The sequence below is a fragment of the Balaenoptera physalus genome (genome assembly GCF_965194825.1).
Source record: "Balaenoptera physalus genome assembly, chromosome: 2".
NCBI lineage: Eukaryota > Metazoa > Chordata > Mammalia > Artiodactyla > Balaenopteridae > Balaenoptera > Balaenoptera physalus.
In genome coordinates this window covers 131265731-131277445 of record NC_138883.1, presented here as the reverse complement: position 1 = coordinate 131277445, position 11715 = coordinate 131265731, and the positions used below count along the sequence as shown (strand labels likewise).

Below are 11715 nucleotides of genomic sequence, written 5' to 3'. Positions count from 1 at the left end.
ACCCCCCTCCATCTCCGTTTCTGGCTGAGTCTCTGAAAATCACTTTACCAAAACAAGAGTATGAGCACCTCTAGACATGCAGGCAGCACCAAGGCTAAACAAAAGGTAGTCTCTTTATCACATCACATATGGATTCATCTTTTATCTTTTGTTTCTTTTTACCTTTTAGAGCAGGGGTCCCCCACCCCCGGGCCGTGGACCAGTACCAGTTGCGGCCTGTTAGGAACAGGGCCTCCAAGCAGGAAGTGAGCAGCAGGCGAGCGAAGCTTCATCTGCCGCTCCCCATCGCTCCCCATCTTATTTTGAGCCCGGGTTCGCATTAGCACCTGAACCATCCCTCGCCCTCCCACCACCATCCGTGGAAAAACTGTCTTTCGTGAAAATGGTCCCTGGTGCCAAAAAGGTTGGGGACCACTCTTTTAGAGCACTCCTTAGTACCCTCAATACAAAAAATTATTTATTACTTATCTGCAATGTGTTATGCACTCTGCTAGTCTCATTTGTTCCTGTCTTCAAGAAACTCTAATTTCTTTTTCTTTTGAACTGAAGTACAGCTGATTTACAACGTTGTGTTCATTTCTGCTGTACAGCAAAGTGATTCAGTTATACATATATATACATTCTTTTTTTATATTCTTTTCCATTATGGTTCATCTTTAACTCCTTCTTTGACCCACAAAGGGAAGGCTGGCAGTCACGGCCCAGAATGTCCTAGTCTCAGGCCAGGCTCTTGGCATCCCTCAGCCACCAAGAGGAATTCAGAAAGAATCAGGCTCCGCAAGGTAGGTGACTCTGAGGCAAAACAACAGCAACTGCACAGACCAAAGCCGTGTGAGCTCAAGGGATTTGGGAAATTCGGAACCACACAGAATGTGAGTGATGCTGTAGGCTCCCCTAAGATCACTTTCACAGGTGGATCTGGGATAAATGACTTCATCTTCTGCTGGGGAAATATGCTCAAGAGGAGGAAACCCATCACCAGCCAACTGCAGGGCCTTCAGAAGCCACTTACCTCCTTGGGTACCTGGGTGTACTCAACCAAGCAGCAACCCCAAGAGGTGCTCCACATCCAAAAGGCTGCAGAGTTCAGTACATTTGAGATGCACTCCCAGCTCCAACCTCCTCCTGGAGATTCGCAGTGCATAATAAAGGCTCTGAGAAGTTACAAAATAAGTAAATCCACTGTTTTGGCAAATTTCTTTTGACTTGAGCGTCTCCTCACCTATTTTGCAGAAGATGGAGAGAAAATTTATTGAGAGTGAGACATATTTTCATGGACATAAAAGGGACAAACAAAAGAGGGTTATGGCCCCCTCATCCTAGGCCTTTGTGTTGGAGGCTTAGGACTTTCCTTCTGCTGAAGGTCAAGTTCAATTTCTTTTGCATTAAAATAATTAATTGATCCAAGAAGTGGAAGGGTCTCTGGTGTTCGGAGGAGTTAGCCTTGGGGAAAAGAGATTTTCCAAAGAGAAACAGTCAGTAGTTTGGAGTTTCTGTCCTGAGGAGGGTCAGGCCCCCACTGAGGGGACAGTGGATATACAAGGATGGGCCCTGTGCTTCTGCAGCTAAACTTCATGCAAGAGTCAAATGGCTGGAAACAGGCCCCTCCCCCACCTCCCACCACAGGGAGCCATGCTGGCTTGGCACCTGAGCACAGCAGCGGGATGCACCAACCTTCGAGAGCCTTCGCCAAGTGTTCCGATATGTGAGTCCCCTGAAAACTTCGCCTGGAGCATGGGAAGGAGGAGGCTGCCCCTAACATAAATATGCTTAAATTTCTTCTCTCACAGGTGTAAGGAGTTTCAGAGTCACATATAGTTAGATCTGGGCAATGAGAGTAGCAAGACTTTCTTACACCTGAGTCTCACAGTGATGGCAAATCTGAGCTGCACTCCACGAGTAACACCTACCACAACTTTCTGGAACTCGTTTGATGCAGAGTACTGATTAGGAAATGCTTGTGTGGGTAGACTTTGTACTTTGCCTAAGTTCTTTACCTCCTTTTCTTCCCATTATAAATAGGTGGATGAAAGGTGTTGTTTTAGTGACAAAATAAATATGACCTCAAATAGAGCTGACTGTCAGCATTCTGGCAAACATCTGGAAGAAATATGAAAACTTCACTTGGCTTCTTTCCCCTCACACAGCTGGAATTTTCTCTAATTAATTTCCTCACTTGCTGGACCTGAAGTAAAAAATTTAAATCCACTCATCCCAGTTTTATGATGGTAAATTACCCCACGAATTGAGTTTTAGAAAATAATCTTAAAATTGTTAAATGTCCTGAAAAAATGTGGATGATATATTGATAAGCGAAAGGTATGTCACCAAACAGAATGTGCCACAGACCCAGACACGGCTCATGATCTGTGGTAGTCACATTCTCTAAACAGGCCATGAACACTGAATTAGCAAATCTTGAACCATTGCTCAAGAGAAAATAAAATTTAGATTCCTATGAACTTTTAGTCATAACAGTTCCATCAACCGATCAATATACAAACTTGTTTTATCTGTGTTTCTGTTTAAAGACACCCCATATATGTAGTTGACTCATTAACACTGAACTCATGACCAGTGGCTCCATAGCTGCCTGAATGAAGCTCATCCAACACACATACGTTCTCCGTAAGGCACATCACAGCCTTCTTGCACCCAGTATCACTAGCCAGCCCTTCAGCATTATACTTGGGTGCTGTATAAAAAGCACAAAAATGTGACTAAATAGACCTCAAAAGGAGCTTATTTACAGTGTGAGAACTGAAACAGGAAGGCAGAGTGTCGCCTTGTTGGACCTTAGCTGGGAACGTGTGCATCTCAAGTTTTTGCCCCACTGTGCATGTCCATGAGTGACCTTGACAATGCGGCAAGTACTGATTTGGGTTACAAATAAATTTTAGCGAGTAGGTGAATCCACAAATATGGCATTCGCAAATAATGAGAATCAACAGTATTACTTTTATAATCATTAAAAACTCTCAACATGAGGCGAGAAGGATAATAATTGTCATGTATCTAGCATGTCCTGAGCATTCAACGTGTTCTAGGCAGCATAACCAAAACTTCTCTCCCTGAATTAGGCACTATTTCTCCATTTCCCTGACTGCAGATAGTGAAAATAATTGGGTTTTCCCTTATGATTCTATTTCTCTCTATAGAGCCTGTAAATGTTACTAGAAAAAAAAAGTGCTCTATCTCCTTTCACTGTAAATTTCTGAGCATAAGGGGACCACCCCCCATTTTCCCAATGTGATTTTAATTTAGCATTCTTATCTAATGCAAAGAAACTTGTAATAGTTCAGATTACATAGTCAAATAACTTAGTTGTACATAGGTAATGTAAATCTCACATATCACAGAATAAGGTAGTATTATTTTTTAATTGATTGCTCTTTTTTTGCTTTCTAAATATCATATAACTTTATACAAACTGCCCACATGCTTCAAAATCCATTTCTCCAGCATCCCTAGAACCTGCTTTTGAGTCATCACACACCATTTTCCAGAGATAACTTCCCTCCATGTATGAGTTAAGATAATGAACATTTCTAAATCTGTAAATGATATGATCCCTGCAATTTTTACTCCAAGCTATAAGAAGTATCCAGTGGCACAACATCAGGAAGTGTTTTCCCCCAGTCCTCCTGTAGTGATCTGACAAAATATTTCTTTTTAAAGGACCTTTCAAAAGCTAATTGACAATTAACGAAACTTGGAAGAGTGAGATTTTTTCCCTAAGGATAACTACTACTCCTGTACTAATAGTCTTTCCCTCTCCCGCTCTTTCTTTCGCTAATTTTTTCTGGTGACTTCTACAGGCGTTCCTAAACTAGAATTGACTGTGATCAGTTAAAGCTACTGTGTCTTCCCTACATCATACTTACTGTTCAGAATACAGTAATTAAGAGGCTTCCCTGTAATATAAGAGAATTTGTAAGGATTTCAGTAGAGGGCAATTCCCTCCTTTTAGAAAGATGATATGGGGGAGGAGGGAGGGATCTTCACCTTACATTTGGGCATATATTGTAATTTTATTCCAAAGAACTTTGGCAAAGCCTCTCCATGGGCCATAGTCCCATTCTAGAAAAATCTGACCTTCTGTTTCCTAAAGCATGATGAGCCATGCCTTTGCCTGTATTTGGTGCTGAGGAAAAGCTAGCAGGGAATTTGTCACTGGCTATTTGGCACATGTGAGGGGCACGTGGCCCACCCTGTCACCTGGCAAGACACATGCTGATTTATGAGCCATGCTGACCATGCTCAAAGCACTTGGAAACTTTCAGAGTCTGAGACCCATTTAGAACAAAATCTGGTGCAGCCAGGGGAGGCAAATAATTTGTGTGACAGGATTTAAGGAAAAACAATTTGCAACGGAGTTAGAGAGGCTGATTTTCCATAAACTGGCTCTGAAGGCAGTTCCTAATGATGATGGCCTTGTCTATACGCTGAAGTTCTCTGTCTGGTTTACCATTCTTGGAAAGAGGCCCACCTGGCTCCCCCTCCTGGCCAAATCCTCCACACGATGCCAGAGCCCATTCTGCTCCCAACATGAGGCTCTCCTCACACCCACTGGTCAAGGAAACCTTTCCCCCCTGACGTCTGTCCCTGGGGTCTGCCCTGACCTGCAGTCCACACCCACCACCTCCAACTGCTCATGGAGGGCAGGCCTTGCTTGCTTGTGCCTCTTTCCAGTGACCTTCTCAGTGCCTGTGGCTTCCGTGAAGCCAAGCCAAGAGTTCTCAAACTTTTGCAGTAAAAGCCCACACCATGGATGTTGCCCCCTGCACCAAACATTCCAAAGTGTGGAAATGCAAGCATCATGGACTGGCTGGATACCATTTTGCTCTCAATCCAGTTTTCCCCAATTAAGGGAAGCACAGCCCTAAGAATCAATCACTCCATGTATGATCTTTAATCTCCTCAAAAGTTCAGACAGTAAGTCATCCATGTTTACCATGTTTTACTTACTCTATTATTAACACATTACTTGTGATGCATGCTCAGTAGATGGAGATAGATCAGAGTGCCAAGACCAAGATGACTCTACATTTCTTTAGGGATTTTTTCTGATCACTTTACTCTGTCACTTCACACACTTTAGCTGAGATTTTTTTTTAATGAACATTTTCTTCAAGAAAAAAAAAACAACCCACTATAAATGAAGTCACCAGAAAAACAACTAAGAATGTATTTTTTCAATTCATAATGCAAAGCACTAATTTCCTTAATCTGCAAAGAACTCTAAATCAGTAAGGCAAAAGATAAAAACCCAATATAGGGCTTCCCTGGTGGAGCAGTGGTTGAGAGTCTGCCTGCCAATGCAGGGGACACGGGTTCGAGCCCTGGTCTGGGAAGATCCCACATGCCATGGAGCAACTGGGCCCGTGAGCCACAACTACTGAGCCTGCGCGTCTGGAGCTTGTGCTCTGCAACAAGAGAGGCCACCACAGTGAGAGGCCCGGCACCGCAATGAAGAGTGGCCCCCGCTCACCGCAACCAGAGAAAGCCCTCGCACAGAAACGAAGACCCAACACAGCCAAAAATAAATAAATAAATAAATTTAAAAAGCATTAAAAAAAAAAACCCAGTATAAATTGGGCAAAAGATGTAAAACAGCTCACAAGCAAGGAACTACAATGGACATTGATAGCTCATTAATAATAAGAGAAATGTAATTAAAACTAAAAACACATCTGCTATCACCTGTTGTTTGGCAAAAATAAAAATATTTAAGACATACATTGACAAGGATGTGGAGAAACAGGTATTCTCATGTACTGCTGCTGGGAGTTTACATTGGTTCAACCTCTGTGTTGGAAATGAAATAACTTCCAACATTAAAAATGCATATGCCCTGTAATTCAGTCATTCCAATGACAGTTATTACTGTACAAAGATATCCATTGCTGCATTGTTTGTAATAACAAAAGATTAGAAACCAACAGGGGGCAAATTAAACAAGTCATGGTACATACACACCATGGAAAACTAACCAGCCATTAAAAAGAATGAGATGCATTCTGTACACAGTGATATGGCAAGACTGATAAGATGAACTGATAAATGAAAAGAACAAGAGAGAACAGTGTGGATCTTATACTGTCATATATTGATGCAAAAAAAACTATATTTGTACATTTTTGTAATTGTATAAAATGTTTCCCTCTTCTTCTCCCTCCTTCCGGAAAAAATAAAATAAAATAAAATAAACTAGTAAGAGTGATTTTTTTCTGGAAGAAGAATTGGATTGCTAGGATTCATGGGAAGGAGACTTCTTTTACACTGTGTATTTTCTCAAATCTTTTGAACTATGGACATGTAGTACTGATTATAAACAATGAAAATAAAATAATCTAAAAAATATATCCAACAAGACACAGACTATGAGGAATTATTTATAAAACACGTATCTGATAAAGGATTACCATCCAAAATATATAAAGATGTCTCAAAACTCAAGCTTGAAAAAACACACACACCTACTCAAATGCCCTGCTAAGATGCTGTGTCTTCAATAATCTTGAATTACCTGCACCTCCTGGCTATTGGTTTCACTGCTCTGACAGCTGAAATAACATGTTCATGGCTTGCGTGAGTCTTGGATGTTTGGGGTTAGGAAAAGAATGGGCAGGTTATGCATGTATTTTCTAAATTAACTCGAGCTCTGCATTTGTCTACAACGCTACAAGGTTCAATCGCATGGATGGTACCTGGGGCGGCGGTGGGGTGTGGGGGGAGCAGGCACACTCAGAAGGTTCTACTTGACTGGGTGCCATTGTCATGAGAAGCCAGGTGTCACCCCTTGTAATGTAAAGGAATCAAATAATTTAATCTTTTAAGACAGATTTGATGAATCCATTCTACCTTGAAAGAGATAAATTGCTACATAAAGCAGCCACATAGCACAGGGAGATCAGCTCAGTGCTTTGTGACCACCTAGAGGGGTGGGATAGGGAGGGTGGGAGGGAGACGCAAGAGGGAGGAGATACGGGGATATATGTGTATGTATAGCTGACTCACTTTGTTATACAGCAGAAACTAACACAACATTGTAAAGCAATTATACTCCAATAAAGATGTTAAAAAAAAAATTGGTACGTAAAGGATAAAAAGTAATCCCTTGGATAAGAGTGTTTATATCTGCCTCATGACTGTGAAACCAAAGAGCAAATTTAACACTGATTATTAACATGTTAAAATTTAAAGCTGTGGGGAAAAAAAAGAAAGAAAGGAAGAAAAGGGAAAAAAGAAGGAGAAAGAGAAGCAGCCGCCGCAGCGGCAGCAGCAGTAGCAGTATTGGGCGGGGGTGGGGGGGGCGGGCGTGGTAAAAACCATGGTGTCATGACTATTTCAGAAACGCTTCTTCAGAACCCAGCAGTCTTCCTGGGAACTGCACAGGGAGGGCTGTGTCTGCCCAACTAGAAACACTGACACGCCAAGGGGCCTTATGGTTTATTCCCTCCTAAACCTGGGCCAACAGAACTCAACCCCCCCGATGATCCAGGTGACAGGAACTTCTTTATTCCACTTAGAAAAGACAAATTCTAATAAAACAAGGTACTTTGAGCTAGTGGGATTGGTGGATTGAATTTAGAGGGTTGACTTTCCCAAATGCCACTAAAATGTCAGAAAAGGAATTTTTAAGGAGGTCAAGTGACAAGGACAAAGAGAAGGAGAGGAAGCAATGGTTGAGGAGAGAGGGCTATCTCCCTCTTGGAAGCTGGAGGTTAATTGGAGGTGGCCAAGCTGGCCCAGCAGAGCCTTGGGACCTTGAAGAGAAGTTCAGGCACCCAAGTTGGGGAGCGGGAAGAGAGAGAAGTACAGCAGCTCTCCTCTCTAACCCTGAAATCAAGGGGCTCTGGACCCCAGTACCCCATCCAACCCCATCCAGCACCTGCTGCCCTCTGACTCCTGCAAAGCCTGAGAGATCATTCCAGAAAAACAAAAACAAAGAAACCCAGGCTCAGGGAAATGGTCACAGCAGTGTGAGGCAGAGGACTGGATATAGGGGTCAGGCGAAAGTCTATATCTGAAGGGTTGGGAGACTTCCTTCCCACCCCTGCAGGTTACGGTGCCCCACCTACGCCATCGCACATGCGCAGCCAGGTAAGGGAAAAGACACACAATTCCCTCCTCCAAAAGCTTTTCTCGGTATTTAACTTTTTTTTCTGATTTGGTTAATATTTATGAAAAGTGTCATGTGTCAGGAGCGGGGTGCATTGAGGATGTAGCTGTTCAGAATACACAATACAGGGGACTTCCCTGGTGGCCCAGTGGGTAAGATTCTGCACTCCCAATGCAGGGGGCCTGGGTTTGATCCCTGGTCAGGGAACTAGATCTCGTATGCATGCTGCAACTAAGAGTTCGCATGCCACAACTAAGAAGTCTGCATGCCGCAGCTAAAGATCACACATGCCACAACTAAGACCCAGTGCAGCCAAATAAATAAATATGCAATACAGATAGGATTGTATCAAAGTTATGAAGCATAGTTATGAAGCAAAGATATGAAGCATATCAGGGGTTGGTACCCCTGATTCCACCACCCAACTTCAGAAAATACCATGAGCAATCTATGTGGAATCCCCACGTGTCCCCCTACCCCATGTCTTTGCCCCAGAAGGAGCCACTATTCCTAAGTCTGTGCTTAGCCTTCTCTTTCTTTTTTTAAAAATAATTTTGCCAATTGTACATGTATTCCTGAACAATATACTTTTTGCCTTGTTTGGTAGTTAGCTTGATAAAAGTGATATCTTATATTACTGACTCTGAAGTTCTGAAAAATTCATTTTCACCATCATTACATGTTGGTGGGCAGCATTAGCTAGTTCATTTTCTTAACTGTGAAACATTCCACTGAATGGATGTACTCTACCTTTATTTATACACGTTGGATATGTAACCAAGCAGGACCCTATGGGGCCTTCCCAGGACAGGCCTTCCCTCATATCCTCTGCTCTAGCTCCTCTCTGAAGTACCTAGATAACAGTATTTGATGCACATTTCCTGAGTTGTTTTACAGATGTGACAACCCCCCACCAAATGGAAGTTGTTAACTATTGGGTTGGCCAAAAATTTCATCGGGTTTTTCCGTAACAGCTTATGAAAAACTGAACGAACTTTTTTGCCAGCCCAATACTTGATGACCATGAGCACACAGCCCCCAGGCCTCCTGGAGTCTAAGAACTGACAATGTTAACCCCTGTGACACCACCCTGTTACCTCACCATCAGCCAATCAGAGAATTGTGCATGAGCGGATCACATACCCTGCAGCCCCCCTTCCTCACCTGGCTTTTTTCTTCTTTTTTTTTTTTTTTTTTTAATGTTTCTGTAGTTTCTAATTGGAGTTTGCAACGATGCCAGCCATGCTGCATGACTTATCATCAACACCCAGGTCCTAGGAACGAAATTGGGTCATTTGTAGAGACGTGGATGGACCTCACCTGGCTTTTAAAAATGCTTTGCTGAAACCCTTTGCGGAGCTCGGAGCTTTTTAGGGCATGAGCCACCCGTCTCCTTGCATGGCCCTGCAATAAACCTTTCCCTGCCCCAAACTCCGACATTTTGGTGTGTTTGGCCTCATGTTTGTTGGGCACATGAACTTGTGCTAACAGATGTACATTTCATTTATTCTTGTTTTGGCCACTACCTACTAAGATAACTGCTAAAAATGTTCTGGTACATGCTTTTTTAGAGCCCAAGACAGGGGTTTGTCCAAGGTATATAGACAATAAATGGGTCATAGTATTAACTTATGTACAAGTTTATAAGATATTGTTTTTCAAAGTATTTATATCAATTTACTCTTACATTGACTGTGTATGTGTTCCTGTTCTTTATATTTCAAACACTTGATCTTAACAGATTTCTCAATTTTTATAAGTCAATGTGCAAAAAAGTATTCCATGGTGGCCTTTTTATTTTCTTGACTATCCAGAAGATTGAACTTACCCTCATAGATTTATTGACTATTTATATTTCCATCTCTGTGAAATGCCTATTCATATCTTTTGTTAATTTTTTATTGGGTTGATTGCTTTTTGGATTTATAGTAGTCGTTTGTATATGCTGAATACTAAGCATATTATCAGAGTGTGTGTTACAATGATATCTATGAGTTTTGGATTCATCTTTTCTTTTTACAGTGATTTCTAAAGAATACCTAAATTACCAAAGAAATCATCCATATTCAAGGATAGGAAGCCTCAATATCATAAAAATTATCAATTCTACCCCAAGCAGTCTATAGATTCAGTTCACTTCCAGTCAAAATCCCAACTTTTTTTTTTTTTTTTTTTGAGGAACTTGATAGGGTAGGTTGCCATGAAGTTCATTTCTTATTTGAGGCAATGATTATTTTGTGCAAAAACAAGCATGGGTTGGAATCAGCAACCTTTTCCATACCTGCAATAGTCCAGAGGGCATGGGTTGGGGAGTCAGAGACACAGGTTTAAGTCCTGGTTCTGTGCTCATCAGCTTTACACTTGAGCAAATTACTTCACTGAGTGTCCATTTTCTTGTTTGTATTGGAGGTTGAATACCTAATTGGTATTCAGTTGAAGACAAGAATACCTAATCATTTCTTTGCTAAACAAGATAACACATAAAGCCCCACAGAGTCAGTGTCTAGCACACAGCAAGCACTCAGTAAATGCAGGCTGCCTTCTTCTCTTTTCCCTCACCTCCATCCCCAGAAGCACAGAGCTATAGGGACTTCCTGAGCTGGATGGCCCAGTCTCTGTTAAAAAAGAGAGGCCCCACCCACCCTTGGCTGGATGATTAAATGATGTTGCAGGGCCTGCCAAAAGTAGGAATGCCTTTCATCTTTGTGCAAGAACATAATTTAAATATATATTTTATCAAAAGAACTGGAAAATGCAAGCTACAAAGACACAGGGAGCAGCCCAAAGCCTTGACTGTTTCTTTATTCCCTTTGAACTTGATAAAAGCAATACATGCCCTACCTTGAGCCCAGAGGTAAAGCTAACAGGTGGCCAATGACATTGAAGCTTCAGGGCATCTCATTTGCACAGGTCCCTCTGAGGCCCTGGAAGGGGTTCCGGTAGGGGTGTGTAACCATATGTTTTTGTCAAATTTTCAAAAGTGAGATATTTTCACTGCCAATCAGTTAAGGCTGGGTCTTTCTATTGACATCTCATTTACATGCTTCTCATCATGTCAGGTGGTAGGGGAGTGACCATGAGTACTTTTGGGGCCCAGCTAAGGGGAAGTTGAGTTGGGGATATATTTAGTTTGGCTTTCATGGAATATGTGCATGTGATTTGCAGTCACTTCCTTATAGAGTTGAGTTAATGAGGACTGTCCTGGTGGCTTCCAGTGATACCTCTACCATCCAACCCATCCGCCATGTGGACTCACCCAGTGTCATGACATCCAGATGCAGGGCCAGAAGTCCTGATGCGGCCCTGTGCCACTGTGTCCAACACCAGAAGCACAAGATGAGTGAAGGAGAAAAAAACACACAGAGCCAGAAGAAGCTAGTCTGTGGAATATCCTTCCAAATCTCACAGCACATATATTTATATGAAAGAAACGAGAAATTTTAAAATTTGACAATCTTAAACATTTCCATGACATCATCAGTGATTTATACCTGTGTTCCTAAAAGTAGCAGTTTGGGAAGCTAAAAGAAACTTCTCAAACTATCAAGAATACCAAAAAAATGTTTTTCAATTAATCATGCTAAAGTAAG

General features: G+C 41.9%; 1 long non-coding RNA gene across 1 annotated transcript in view; it reads left to right on the top strand.

Moving 5' to 3' along the window:
- The window catches only part of LOC309654478, a 453970-nt gene extending 453523 nt beyond the window's left edge, over positions 1 to 447 (top strand). The window contains exon 3 of the long non-coding RNA XR_014260281.1: positions 170 to 447. This is a non-coding gene — a long non-coding RNA (uncharacterized lncRNA). The remainder of the gene's footprint in view (positions 1 to 169) is intronic.
- The last annotated feature ends 11268 nt before the right edge of the window (positions 448 to 11715 follow it).